The sequence below is a fragment of the Pseudophryne corroboree genome, chromosome 3 (assembly GCF_028390025.1).
Source record: "Pseudophryne corroboree isolate aPseCor3 chromosome 3, aPseCor3.hap2, whole genome shotgun sequence".
NCBI lineage: Eukaryota > Metazoa > Chordata > Amphibia > Anura > Myobatrachidae > Pseudophryne > Pseudophryne corroboree.
Genome location: NC_086446.1, coordinates 51,097,392 through 51,111,898, shown reverse-complemented (window position 1 = coordinate 51,111,898; position 14,507 = coordinate 51,097,392).

Sequence of the window (14,507 nt, the reverse complement as noted above, 5' to 3'; positions counted from 1 at the left end):
TGACAAAAAGCAGCAGAGAGTATATCAGGATACGAGTGATGTGTCAGCAAGGATAGGTCTGCAGGCGACCTGGGCAGTGTCATGATTTGAGGAGAGAAGGAGGGTCACCTGGAAGCCACAGTCCAGGATGCCACAGGCTGAGAGTTATTCAGTGACAGGAGCAGGCTCCCCAGCAGCGCAGAGTATATCAGGAGTAGAGTTATATGTTGGTAAGGACAAGGCTCCATGTGAAAGGGGCAGTGACATGATGTGATTATTAGGGGAATGTGTGCACCAGGACAGCCAAAGGCTGAGAGGTACACAGAGGGAGGAGCAGTGTTTCCAGCAGCAAAGATCAGAATCCCCAGTCAGCATCATCCTTCTCCCTCTGCCACCCTAGGCAATATACATCTGCTACCCCAGCCTGCTCCTATCTCCCCAACAATCACCCAAGCACCTTTCCCACATCATGCAACCCGCTATTTTAGCTTTTTGGAGAAAATTTCCCTTTGGCTATCTTTGAAAATCTGAGAGATCGGCAATTTTGATGGAAATAGGAGCAGACATAGATTTACCTTTTTCTTGGAATAGATGACACAAAGCAGCGCAGAGTATATCAGGATACGAGTTATGTGTCAGCGAGGATAGGGCTGCAGGCGACCTGGGCAGTGTCATGATTTGAGGAGAGAAAGAGGGGCACCTGGATGCTACAGACCAGGATGCCTCAGGCTGAGAGTTATTCAGTGGCAGGAGCAAGCTCCCCAGCAGCGCAGAGTATATCAGGAGTAGATTTATATGTTGGTAGAGACAAGCCTCCATGTGAAAGGGGCAGTGACATGATGTGATTATTAGGGGAATGTGGGCACCAGGACGCCAAATGCTGAGAGGTACACAGAGGGAGGAGCAGTGTTTCCAGCAGCAAAGATCAGAATCCGCGGTCAACATCATCCTTCTCCCTCTGCCACCCTAGGCAACATACATCTGCCACCCCAGCAAGCTCCTATCTCCCCAACAATCACCCAAGTACCTGTCCCACATCATGCAACCCGCTTTTTTAGCTTTTTGGAGAAAATTTCCCTTTGGCTATCTTTGAAAATCTAAGAGATCTGCAATTTTGATGGAAATAGGAGCAGACATAGATTTACCTTTTTTCTTGGAATAGATCACAAAAAGCAGCACAGAGTATATCAGGAGACGAGTGATGTGTCAGCGAGGATAGGGCTGCAGGCGACCTGGGCAGTTTCATGATGTGAGGAGAGATGGAGGGTCACCTGCTGGAAGCCACAGACCAGGATGCCACAGGCTGAGAGTTATTCAGTGGCAGGAGCAGGCTCCCCAGCAGCGCAGAGTATGTCAGGAGTAGAGTTATATGTTGGTAAGGACAAGGCTCCATGTGAAAGGGGCAGTGACATGATGTGATTATTAGGGGAATGTGGGCACCAGGGCGCCATAGGCTCAGAGGTACACAGAGGGAGGAGCAGTGTTTCCAGCAGCACAGATCAGAATCCCCAGTCAGCATCATCCTTCTCCCTCTGCCACCCTAGGCAACATACACCTGCCACCCCAGCCTGCTCCTTTCTCCCCAACAATCACCCAAGTACCTGTCCCACATCATGCAACCCGCTATTTTAGCTTTTTGGAGAAAATTTCCCTTTGGCTATCTTTGAAAATCTAAGAGATCGACAATTTTGATGGAAATAGGAGCAGACATAGATTTACCTTTTTTCTTGGAATAGATGACAAAAAGCAGCACAGAGTATATCAGGAGACGAGTGATGTGTCAGCGAGGATAGGGCTGCAGGCGACCTGGGCAGTTTCATGATGTGAGGAGAGATGGAGGGTCACCTGCTGGAAGCCACAGACCAGGATGCCACAGGCTGAGAGTTATTCAGTGGCAGGAGCAGGCTCCCCAGCAGCGCAGAGTATATCAGGAGTAGAGTTATATGTTGGTAAGGACAAGGCTCCATGTGAAAGGGGCAGTGACATGATGTGATTATTAGGGGAATGTGGGCACCAGGACAGCCAAAGGCTGAGAGGTACACAGAGGGAGGAGCAGTGTTTCCAGCAGCAAAGATCAGAAACCCCAGTCTGCATCATCCTTTTCCCTCTGCCACCATAGGCAACATACACCTGCCACCCCAGCCTGCTCCTTTCTCCCCAACAATCACCCAAGTACCTGTCCCACATCATGCAACCCGCTATTTTAGCTTTTTGGAGAAAATTTCCCTTTGGCTATCTTTGAAAATCTAAGAGATCGACAATTTTGATGGAAATAGGAGCAGACATAGATTTACCTTTTTTCTTGGAATAGATGACAAAAAGCAGCACAGAGTATATCAGGAGTTAGTGATGTGTCAGCGAGGATAGGTCTGCAGGCGACCTGGGCAGTGTCATGATTTGAGGAGAGAAGGAGGGTCATCTGGAAGCCACAGTACAGGATACCACAGGCTGAGAGTTATTCAGTGGCAGGAGCAGGCTCCCCAGCAGTGCAGAGTATATCAGGAGTAGAGTTATATGTTGGTAGAGACAAGGCTCCATGTGAAAGGGGCAGTGACATGATGTGATTATTAGGGGAATGTGGGCACCAGGGCACCATAGGCTCAGAGGTACACAGAGGGAGGATCAGTGTTTCCAGCAGCAAAGATCAGAATCCCCAGTCAGCATCATCCTTCTCCCTCTGCCACCCTAGGCAACATACATCTGCCTCCCCATCCTGCTCCTTTCTCCCCAACAATCACCCAAGTACCTGTCCCACATCATGCAACCCGCTATTTTAGCTTTTTGGAGAAAATTTCCCTTTGGCTATCTTTGAAAATCTAAGAGATCGACAATTTTGATGGAAATAGGAGCGGACATAGATTTACTTTTTTTCTTGGAATAGATGACAAAAAGCTGCACAGAGTATATCAGGAGATGAGTGATGTGTCAGCGAGGATAGGTCTGCAGGCGACCTGGGCAGTGTCATGATTTGAGGAGAGAAGGAGGGTCATCTGGAAGCCACAGTCCAGGATACCACAGGCTGAGAGTTATTCAGTGGCAGGAGCAGGCTCCCCAGCAGCGCAGAGTATATCAGGAGTAGAGTTATATGTTGGTAAGGACAAGGCTCCATGTGAAAGGGGCAGTGACATGATGTGATTATTAGGGGAATGTGGGCACCAGGACAGCCAAAGGCTGAGAGGTACACAGAGGGAGGAGCAGTGTTTCCAGCAGCAAAGATCAGAAACCCCAGTCTGCATCATCCTTTTCCCTCTGCCACCCTAGGCAACATACACCTGCCTCCCCATCCTGCTCCTTTCTCCCCAACAATCACCCAAGTACCTGTCCCACATCATGCAACCCGCTATTTTAGCTTTTTGGAGAAAATTTCCCTTTGGCTATCTTGGAAAATCTAAGAGATCAGCAATTTTGATGGAAATAGGAGCAGACATAGATTTACCTTTTTCTTGGAATAGATGACACAAAGCAGCACAGAGGATAACAGGAGACCAGTGATGTGTCAGCGAGGACAGGGCTGCAGGCGACCTGGGCAGTGTCATGATGTGAGGATAGAAAGAGGCTCACCTGGAAGCCACAGACCAGGATGCCACAGGCTGAGAGTTATTCAGTGGCAGGAGCAGGCTCCCCAGCAGTGCAGAGTATGTCAGGAGTAGAGTTATATGTTGGTAGATACAAGGCTCCATGTGAAAGGGGCAGTGACATGATGTGATTATTAGGGGAATGTGGGCACCAGGGCACCATAGGCTCAGAGGTACACAGAGGGAGGATCAGTGTTTCCAGCAGCAAAGATCAGAAACCCCAGTCTGCATCATCCTTTTCCCTCTACCACCCTAGGCAACATACATCTGCCTCCCCATCCTGCTCCTTTCTCCCCAACAATCACCCAAGTACCTGTCCCACATCATGCAACCCGCTATTTTAGCTTTTTGGAGAAAATTTCCCTTTGGCTATCTTTGAAAATCTAAGAGATCGACAATTTTGATGGAAATAGGAGCAGACATAGATTTACCTTTTTTCTTGGAATAGATGACAAAAAGCAGCACAGAGTATATCAGGAGATGAGTGATGTGTCAGCGAGGATAGGTCTGCAGGCGACCTGGGCAGTGTCATGATTTGAGGAGAGAAAGAGGGGCACCTGGATGCTACAGACCAGGATGCCTCAGGCTGAGAGTTATTCAGTGGCAGGAGCAAGCTCCCCAGCAGCGCAGAGTATATCAGGAGTAGATTTATATGTTGGTAGAGACAAGCCTCCATGTGAAAGGGGCAGTGACATGATGTGATTATTAGGGGAATGTGGGCACCAGGGCGCCATAGGCTGAGAGGTACACAGAGGGAGGAGCAGTGTTTCCAGCAGCAAAGATCAGAATCCCCAGTCAACATCATCCTTCTCCCTCTGCCACCCTAGGCAACATACATCTGCCACCCCAGCCTGCTCCTATCTCCCCAACAATCACCCAAGTACCTGTCCCGCATCATGCAACCCGCTTTTTTAGCTTTTTGGAGAAAATTTCCCTTTGGCTATCTTGGAAAATCTAAGAGATCTGCAATTTTGATGGAAATAGGAGCAGACATAGATTTACCTTTTTTCTTGGAATAGATGACAAAAAGCAGCACAGAGTATATCAGGAGACGAGTGATGTGTCAGCGAGGATAGGGCTGCAGGCGACCTGGGCAGTTTCATGATGTGAGGAGAGATGGAGGGTCACCTGCTGGAAGCCACAGACCAGGATGCCACAGGCTGAGAGTTATTCAGTGGCAGGAGCAGGCTCCCCAGCAGCGCAGAGTATGTCAGGAGTAGAGTTATATGTTGGTAAGGACAAGGCTCCATGTGAAAGGGGCAGTGACATGATGTGATTATTAGGGGAATGTGGGCACCAGGGCGCCATAGGCTCAGAGGTACACAGAGGGAGGAGCAGTGTTTCCAGCAGCACAGATCAGAATCCCCAGTCAGCATCATCCTTCTCCCTCTGCCACCCTAGGCAACATACACCTGCCACCCCAGCCTGCTCCTTTCTCCCCAACAATCACCCAAGTACCTGTCCCACATCATGCAACCCGCTATTTTAGCTTTTTGGAGAAAATTTCCCTTTGGCTATCTTGGAAAATCTAAGAGATCGACAATTTTGATGGAAATAGGAGCAGACATAGATTTACCTTTTTTCTTGGAATAGATGACAAAAAGCAGCACAGAGTATATCAGGAGATGAGTGATGTGTCAGCGAGGATAGGGCTGCAGGCGACCTGGGCAGTTTCATGATGTGAGGAGAGATGGAGGGTCACCTGCTGGAAGCCACAGACCAGGATGCCACAGGCTGAGAGTTATTCAGTGGCAGGAGCAGGCTCCCCAGCAGCGCAGAGTATATCAGGAGTAGAGTTATATGTTGGTAAGGACAAGGCTCCATGTGAAAGGGGCAGTGACATGATGTGATTATTAGGGGAATGTGGGCACCAGGACAGCCAAAGGCTGAGAGGTACACAGAGGGAGGAGCAGTGTTTCCAGCAGCAAAGATCAGAAACCCCAGTCAGCATCATCCTTCTCCCTCTGCCACCCTAAGCAACATACACCTGCCACCCCAGCCTGCTCCTTTCTCCCCAACAATCACCCAAGTACCTGTCCCACATCATGCAACCCGCTATTTTAGCTTTTTGGAGAAAATTTCCCTTTGGCTATCTTTGAAAATCTAAGAGATCGGCAATTTTTATGGAAATAGGAGCAGACATAGATTTACCTTTTTTCTTGGAATAGATGACAAAAAGCAGCACAGAGTATATCAGGGTACGAGTGATGTGTCATAGAGGATAGGTCTGCAGGCGACCTGGGCAGTGTCATGATTTGAGGAGAGGAGGAGGGTCACCTGCTGGAAGCCACAGACCAGGATGCCTCAGGCTGAGAGTTATTCAGTGGCAGGAGCAGGCTCCCCAGCAGCGCAGAGTATATCAGGAGTAGAGTTATATGTTGGTAAGGACAAGGCTCCATGTGAAAGGGGCAGTGACATGATGTGATTATTAGGGGAATGTGGGCACCAGGACAGCCAAAGGCTGAGAGGTACACAGAGGGAGGAGCAGTGTTTCCAGCAGCAAAGATCAGAAACCCCAGTCTGCATCATCCTTTTCCCTCTGCCACCCTAGGCAACATACACCTGCCACCCCAGCCTGCTCCTTTCTCCCCAACAATCACCCAAGTACCTGTCCCACATCATGCAACCCGCTATTTTAGCTTTTTGGAGAAAATTTCCCTTTGGCTATCTTTGAAAATCTAAGAGATCGACTATTTTGATGGAAATAGGAGCAGACATAGATTTACCTTTATTCTTGGAATAGATGACAAAAAGCAGCACAGAGTATATCATGAGATGAGTGATGTGTCAGCGAGGATAGGTCTGCAGGCGACCTGGGCAGTGTCATGATTTGAGGAGAGAAGGAGGGTCATCAGGAAGCCACAGTCCAGGATACCACAGGCTGAGAGTTATTCAGTGGCAGGAGCAGGCTCCCCAGCAGTGCAGAGTATATCAGGAGTAGAGTTATATGTTGGTAGAGACAAGGCTCCATGTGAAAGGGGCAGTGACATGATGTGATTATTAGGGGAATGTGGGCACCAGGGCACCATAGGCTCAGAGGTACACAGAGGGAGGATCAGTGTTTCCAGCAGCAAAGATCAGAATCCCCAGTCAGCATCATCCTTCTCCCTCTGCCACCCTAGGCAACATACATCTGCCTCCCCATCCTGCTCCTTTCTCCCCAACAATCAAACAAGTACCTGTCCCACATCATGCAACCCGCTATTTTAGCTTTTTGGAGAAAATTTCCCTTTGGCTATCTTTGAAAATCTAAGAGATCGACAATTTTGATGGAAATAGGAGCGGACATAGATTTACCTTTTTTCTTGGAATAGATGACAAAAAGCAGCACAGAGTATATCAGGAGATGAGTGATGTGTCAGCGAGGATAGGTCTGCAGGCGACCTGGGCAGTGTCATGATTTGAGGAGAGAAGGAGGGTCATCTGGAAGCCACAGTCCAGGATACCACAGGCTGAGAGTTATTCAGTGGCAGGAGCAGGCTCCCCAGCAGCGCAGAGTATATCAGGAGTAGAGTTATATGTTGGTAAGGACAAGGCTCCATGTGAAAGGGGCAGTGACATGATGTGATTATTAGGGGAATGTGGGCACCAGGACAGCCAAAGGCTGAGAGGTACACAGAGGGAGGAGCAGTGTTTCCAGCAGCAAAGATCAGAAACCCCAGTCTGCATCATCCTTTTCCCTCTGCCACCCTAGGCAACATACACCTGCCTCCCCATCCTGCTCCTTTCTCCCCAACAATCACCCAAGTACCTGTCCCACATCATGCAACCCGCTATTTTAGCTTTTTGGAGAAAATTTCCCTTTGGCTATCTTGGAAAATCTAAGAGATCAGCAATTTTGATGGAAATAGGAGCAGACATAGATTTACCTTTTTCTTGGAATAGATGACACAAAGCAGCACAGAGGATAACAGGAGACCAGTGATGTGTCAGCGAGGACAGGGCTGCAGGCGACCTGGGCAGTGTCATGATGTGAGGATAGAAAGAGGCTCACCTGGAAGCCACAGACCAGGATGCCACAGGCTGAGAGTTATTCAGTGGCAGGAGCAGGCTCCCCAGCAGTGCAGAGTATGTCAGGAGTAGAGTTATATGTTGGTAGATACAAGGCTCCATGTGAAAGGGGCAGTGACATGATGTGATTATTAGGGGAATGTGGGCACCAGGGCACCATAGGCTCAGAGGTACACAGAGGGAGGATCAGTGTTTCCAGCAGCAAAGATCAGAAACCCCAGTCTGCATCATCCTTTTCCCTCTACCACCCTAGGCAACATACATCTGCCTCCCCATCCTGCTCCTTTCTCCCCAACAATCACCCAAGTACCTGTCCCACATCATGCAACCCGCTATTTTAGCTTTTTGGAGAAAATTTCCCTTTGGCTATCTTTGAAAATCTAAGAGATCGACAATTTTGATGGAAATAGGAGCAGACATAGATTTACCTTTTTTCTTGGAATAGATGACAAAAAGCAGCACAGAGTATATCAGGAGATGAGTGATGTGTCAGCGAGGATAGGTCTGCAGGCGACCTGGGCAGTGTCATGATTTGAGGAGAGAAAGAGGGGCACCTGGATGCTACAGACCAGGATGCCTCAGGCTGAGAGTTATTCAGTGGCAGGAGCAAGCTCCCCAGCAGCGCAGAGTATATCAGGAGTAGATTTATATGTTGGTAGAGACAAGCCTCCATGTGAAAGGGGCAGTGACATGATGTGATTATTAGGGGAATGTGGGCACCAGGGCGCCATAGGCTGAGAGGTACACAGAGGGAGGAGCAGTGTTTCCAGCAGCAAAGATCAGAATCCCCAGTCAACATCATCCTTCTCCCTCTGCCACCCTAGGCAACATACATCTGCCACCCCAGCCTGCTCCTATCTCCCCAACAATCACCCAAGTACCTGTCCCGCATCATGCAACCCGCTTTTTTAGCTTTTTGGAGAAAATTTCCCTTTGGCTATCTTGGAAAATCTAAGAGATCTGCAATTTTGATGGAAATAGGAGCAGACATAGATTTACCTTTTTTCTTGGAATAGATGACAAAAAGCAGCACAGAGTATATCAGGAGACGAGTGATGTGTCAGCGAGGATAGGGCTGCAGGCGACCTGGGCAGTTTCATGATGTGAGGAGAGATGGAGGGTCACCTGCTGGAAGCCACAGACCAGGATGCCACAGGCTGAGAGTTATTCAGTGGCAGGAGCAGGCTCCCCAGCAGCGCAGAGTATGTCAGGAGTAGAGTTATATGTTGGTAAGGACAAGGCTCCATGTGAAAGGGGCAGTGACATGATGTGATTATTAGGGGAATGTGGGCACCAGGACGCCAAATGCTGAGAGGTACACAGAGGGAGGAGCAGTGTTTCCAGCAGCAAAGATCAGAATCCGCGGTCAACATCATCCTTCTCCCTCTGCCACCCTAGGCAACATACATCTGCCACCCCAGCAAGCTCCTATCTCCCCAACAATCACCCAAGTACCTGTCCCACATCATGCAACCCGCTTTTTTAGCTTTTTGGAGAAAATTTCCCTTTGGCTATCTTTGAAAATCTAAGAGATCTGCAATTTTGATGGAAATAGGAGCAGACATAGATTTACCTTTTTTCTTGGAATAGATCACAAAAAGCAGCACAGAGTATATCAGGAGACGAGTGATGTGTCAGCGAGGATAGGGCTGCAGGCGACCTGGGCAGTTTCATGATGTGAGGAGAGATGGAGGGTCACCTGCTGGAAGCCACAGACCAGGATGCCACAGGCTGAGAGTTATTCAGTGGCAGGAGCAGGCTCCCCAGCAGCGCAGAGTATGTCAGGAGTAGAGTTATATGTTGGTAAGGACAAGGCTCCATGTGAAAGGGGCAGTGACATGATGTGATTATTAGGGGAATGTGGGCACCAGGGCGCCATAGGCTCAGAGGTACACAGAGGGAGGAGCAGTGTTTCCAGCAGCACAGATCAGAATCCCCAGTCAGCATCATCCTTCTCCCTCTGCCACCCTAGGCAACATACACCTGCCACCCCAGCCTGCTCCTTTCTCCCCAACAATCACCCAAGTACCTGTCCCACATCATGCAACCCGCTATTTTAGCTTTTTGGAGAAAATTTCCCTTTGGCTATCTTTGAAAATCTAAGAGATCGACAATTTTGATGGAAATAGGAGCAGACATAGATTTACCTTTTTTCTTGGAATAGATGACAAAAAGCAGCACAGAGTATATCAGGAGACGAGTGATGTGTCAGCGAGGATAGGGCTGCAGGCGACCTGGGCAGTTTCATGATGTGAGGAGAGATGGAGGGTCACCTGCTGGAAGCCACAGACCAGGATGCCACAGGCTGAGAGTTATTCAGTGGCAGGAGCAGGCTCCCCAGCAGCGCAGAGTATATCAGGAGTAGAGTTATATGTTGGTAAGGACAAGGCTCCATGTGAAAGGGGCAGTGACATGATGTGATTATTAGGGGAATGTGGGCACCAGGACAGCCAAAGGCTGAGAGGTACACAGAGGGAGGAGCAGTGTTTCCAGCAGCAAAGATCAGAAACCCCAGTCTGCATCATCCTTTTCCCTCTGCCACCATAGGCAACATACACCTGCCACCCCAGCCTGCTCCTTTCTCCCCAACAATCACCCAAGTACCTGTCCCACATCATGCAACCCGCTATTTTAGCTTTTTGGAGAAAATTTCCCTTTGGCTATCTTTGAAAATCTAAGAGATCGACAATTTTGATGGAAATAGGAGCAGACATAGATTTACCTTTTTTCTTGGAATAGATGACAAAAAGCAGCACAGAGTATATCAGGAGTTAGTGATGTGTCAGCGAGGATAGGTCTGCAGGCGACCTGGGCAGTGTCATGATTTGAGGAGAGAAGGAGGGTCATCTGGAAGCCACAGTACAGGATACCACAGGCTGAGAGTTATTCAGTGGCAGGAGCAGGCTCCCCAGCAGTGCAGAGTATATCAGGAGTAGAGTTATATGTTGGTAGAGACAAGGCTCCATGTGAAAGGGGCAGTGACATGATGTGATTATTAGGGGAATGTGGGCACCAGGGCACCATAGGCTCAGAGGTACACAGAGGGAGGATCAGTGTTTCCAGCAGCAAAGATCAGAATCCCCAGTCAGCATCATCCTTCTCCCTCTGCCACCCTAGGCAACATACATCTGCCTCCCCATCCTGCTCCTTTCTCCCCAACAATCACCCAAGTACCTGTCCCACATCATGCAACCCGCTATTTTAGCTTTTTGGAGAAAATTTCCCTTTGGCTATCTTTGAAAATCTAAGAGATCGACAATTTTGATGGAAATAGGAGCGGACATAGATTTACTTTTTTTCTTGGAATAGATGACAAAAAGCTGCACAGAGTATATCAGGAGATGAGTGATGTGTCAGCGAGGATAGGTCTGCAGGCGACCTGGGCAGTGTCATGATTTGAGGAGAGAAGGAGGGTCATCTGGAAGCCACAGTCCAGGATACCACAGGCTGAGAGTTATTCAGTGGCAGGAGCAGGCTCCCCAGCAGCGCAGAGTATATCAGGAGTAGAGTTATATGTTGGTAAGGACAAGGCTCCATGTGAAAGGGGCAGTGACATGATGTGATTATTAGGGGAATGTGGGCACCAGGACAGCCAAAGGCTGAGAGGTACACAGAGGGAGGAGCAGTGTTTCCAGCAGCAAAGATCAGAAACCCCAGTCTGCATCATCCTTTTCCCTCTGCCACCCTAGGCAACATACACCTGCCTCCCCATCCTGCTCCTTTCTCCCCAACAATCACCCAAGTACCTGTCCCACATCATGCAACCCGCTATTTTAGCTTTTTGGAGAAAATTTCCCTTTGGCTATCTTGGAAAATCTAAGAGATCAGCAATTTTGATGGAAATAGGAGCAGACATAGATTTACCTTTTTCTTGGAATAGATGACACAAAGCAGCACAGAGGATAACAGGAGACCAGTGATGTGTCAGCGAGGACAGGGCTGCAGGCGACCTGGGCAGTGTCATGATGTGAGGATAGAAAGAGGCTCACCTGGAAGCCACAGACCAGGATGCCACAGGCTGAGAGTTATTCAGTGGCAGGAGCAGGCTCCCCAGCAGTGCAGAGTATGTCAGGAGTAGAGTTATATGTTGGTAGATACAAGGCTCCATGTGAAAGGGGCAGTGACATGATGTGATTATTAGGGGAATGTGGGCACCAGGGCACCATAGGCTCAGAGGTACACAGAGGGAGGATCAGTGTTTCCAGCAGCAAAGATCAGAAACCCCAGTCTGCATCATCCTTTTCCCTCTACCACCCTAGGCAACATACATCTGCCTCCCCATCCTGCTCCTTTCTCCCCAACAATCACCCAAGTACCTGTCCCACATCATGCAACCCGCTATTTTAGCTTTTTGGAGAAAATTTCCCTTTGGCTATCTTTGAAAATCTAAGAGATCGACAATTTTGATGGAAATAGGAGCAGACATAGATTTACCTTTTTTCTTGGAATAGATGACAAAAAGCAGCACAGAGTATATCAGGAGATGAGTGATGTGTCAGCGAGGATAGGTCTGCAGGCGACCTGGGCAGTGTCATGATTTGAGGAGAGAAAGAGGGGCACCTGGATGCTACAGACCAGGATGCCTCAGGCTGAGAGTTATTCAGTGGCAGGAGCAAGCTCCCCAGCAGCGCAGAGTATATCAGGAGTAGATTTATATGTTGGTAGAGACAAGCCTCCATGTGAAAGGGGCAGTGACATGATGTGATTATTAGGGGAATGTGGGCACCAGGGCGCCATAGGCTGAGAGGTACACAGAGGGAGGAGCAGTGTTTCCAGCAGCAAAGATCAGAATCCCCAGTCAACATCATCCTTCTCCCTCTGCCACCCTAGGCAACATACATCTGCCACCCCAGCCTGCTCCTATCTCCCCAACAATCACCCAAGTACCTGTCCCGCATCATGCAACCCGCTTTTTTAGCTTTTTGGAGAAAATTTCCCTTTGGCTATCTTGGAAAATCTAAGAGATCTGCAATTTTGATGGAAATAGGAGCAGACATAGATTTACCTTTTTTCTTGGAATAGATGACAAAAAGCAGCACAGAGTATATCAGGAGACGAGTGATGTGTCAGCGAGGATAGGGCTGCAGGCGACCTGGGCAGTTTCATGATGTGAGGAGAGATGGAGGGTCACCTGCTGGAAGCCACAGACCAGGATGCCACAGGCTGAGAGTTATTCAGTGGCAGGAGCAGGCTCCCCAGCAGCGCAGAGTATGTCAGGAGTAGAGTTATATGTTGGTAAGGACAAGGCTCCATGTGAAAGGGGCAGTGACATGATGTGATTATTAGGGGAATGTGGGCACCAGGGCGCCATAGGCTCAGAGGTACACAGAGGGAGGAGCAGTGTTTCCAGCAGCACAGATCAGAATCCCCAGTCAGCATCATCCTTCTCCCTCTGCCACCCTAGGCAACATACACCTGCCACCCCAGCCTGCTCCTTTCTCCCCAACAATCACCCAAGTACCTGTCCCACATCATGCAACCCGCTATTTTAGCTTTTTGGAGAAAATTTCCCTTTGGCTATCTTGGAAAATCTAAGAGATCGACAATTTTGATGGAAATAGGAGCAGACATAGATTTACCTTTTTTCTTGGAATAGATGACAAAAAGCAGCACAGAGTATATCAGGAGATGAGTGATGTGTCAGCGAGGATAGGGCTGCAGGCGACCTGGGCAGTTTCATGATGTGAGGAGAGATGGAGGGTCACCTGCTGGAAGCCACAGACCAGGATGCCACAGGCTGAGAGTTATTCAGTGGCAGGAGCAGGCTCCCCAGCAGCGCAGAGTATATCAGGAGTAGAGTTATATGTTGGTAAGGACAAGGCTCCATGTGAAAGGGGCAGTGACATGATGTGATTATTAGGGGAATGTGGGCACCAGGACAGCCAAAGGCTGAGAGGTACACAGAGGGAGGAGCAGTGTTTCCAGCAGCAAAGATCAGAAACCCCAGTCAGCATCATCCTTCTCCCTCTGCCACCCTAAGCAACATACACCTGCCACCCCAGCCTGCTCCTTTCTCCCCAACAATCACCCAAGTACCTGTCCCACATCATGCAACCCGCTATTTTAGCTTTTTGGAGAAAATTTCCCTTTGGCTATCTTTGAAAATCTAAGAGATCGGCAATTTTTATGGAAATAGGAGCAGACATAGATTTACCTTTTTTCTTGGAATAGATGACAAAAAGCAGCACAGAGTATATCAGGGTACGAGTGATGTGTCATAGAGGATAGGTCTGCAGGCGACCTGGGCAGTGTCATGATTTGAGGAGAGGAGGAGGGTCACCTGCTGGAAGCCACAGACCAGGATGCCTCAGGCTGAGAGTTATTCAGTGGCAGGAGCAGGCTCCCCAGCAGCGCAGAGTATATCAGGAGTAGAGTTATATGTTGGTAAGGACAAGGCTCCATGTGAAAGGGGCAGTGACATGATGTGATTATTAGGGGAATGTGGGCACCAGGACAGCCAAAGGCTGAGAGGTACACAGAGGGAGGAGCAGTGTTTCCAGCAGCAAAGATCAGAAACCCCAGTCTGCATCATCCTTTTCCCTCTGCCACCCTAGGCAACATACACCTGCCACCCCAGCCTGCTCCTTTCTCCCCAACAATCACCCAAGTACCTGTCCCACATCATGCAACCCGCTATTTTAGCTTTTTGGAGAAAATTTCCCTTTGGCTATCTTTGAAAATCTAAGAGATCGACTATTTTGATGGAAATAGGAGCAGACATAGATTTACCTTTATTCTTGGAATAGATGACAAAAAGCAGCACAGAGTATATCATGAGATGAGTGATGTGTCAGCGAGGATAGGTCTGCAGGCGACCTGGGCAGTGTCATGATTTGAGGAGAGAAGGAGGGTCATCAGGAAGCCACAGTCCAGGATACCACAGGCTGAGAGTTATTCAGTGGCAGGAGCAGGCTCCCCAGCAGTGCAGAGTATATCAGGAGT